Here is a 1,181-nt window from a genome sequence, read left to right on the forward strand (position 1 = left end):
CACCGTACAACAACACCTGCCGGAACCAGTGAAGTTTTTGACCTGGATACATCTGATTTGATGTGGGAAAACAATACGAAAAAGATCGAACGGCCAGTTTGTGCGTTTGCAAAAGGTTTTACCATTGTAAAATGCAGTGTTTACTGTCTCGGCAGTAGGGCAGCTCCTACTTGCAGTCGCCCCCACGATGCCTAGAGCCGCGTCCCGTAATTTGAAGGGATACACCATTCGGCAGTTCGTGCGTCGCATTGGAGCAACCGGGCTGGCAGAGGGACTGAAGGCATGTGTGTGAGTGTCTTCAATCATGTGAACGCGCAAGGATTGCATCTAGCGTAGCATCTACCCTAGCAAGTGCATACTCTATCTGTGTCATCGTACTATTGCGTGGCATCAAGCAGTTGCGCTGTGTAGGCTTGCCATTTTTGGTAGCGAAGGAAGGTCAAATAAATGAACAGTTCGCTTTTGCCACGCGATTTGGGTCTGCGCGGAGATGCATCCCTTTCCCTGGCGTTTTTGGGAACAAGAGAATACTGCCGAAAACCGAAGCCCCAATATTTCGAACTTGTTGATCGCTAGATGAACGCCGCCGAACAGAACGCCGGAAAAGAGTCTCACATATTTTTTTGCGTGCGTTTCTTTTTGATCAGCTTTCTGTGCACTGAGGAAGGTGTTTTCGTACCACCTCCATCAGGTACCTAGCGAAATATATAGGGGGTTGACGCGAGAGTGTTGCGAACAGAAAGTGCGTGGCTTTTGGCGTGAAGCAGATGCAGCTTGAGGAACGTGGTGTTTTCAACATAAATTAAGCAGTGGTTTTCAATGCTTCCTTGAGTATTAGTAGTATATACGTCGGACTGGTCTTGAACCAACAGGAGACTTATTCGGTCGGTGACAGTGCGTCTACGTTCGTGGTGTTTTGCACTTGGAGCTATGCATTGAGGGGCCAGCGTATTTGAAGGGTAATGGTCTGAATGGTACTCTCGTAAATTTGTGCATGCACGCACAGGGTGGCCGTTCGTCTTCGAGGTCGTTTGGGCATCCACACGCAGATGTGGGATTTTAAGGTGTGAGTAGATGATGGTGCGATGAATTCCTTCGGCAGAACATCGCGTGTTGTATATTATCAACGCTCGTCTTTTGGTGGCGGCTCGCGCCAACAAAACCTTGTAAATGGTTGTATT

The sequence above is a fragment of the Eimeria mitis genome, genomic scaffold (assembly GCF_000499745.2).
Source record: "Eimeria mitis Houghton genomic scaffold, Emh_scaff744, whole genome shotgun sequence".
Taxonomy (NCBI): Eukaryota; Apicomplexa; class Conoidasida; order Eucoccidiorida; family Eimeriidae; genus Eimeria; species Eimeria mitis.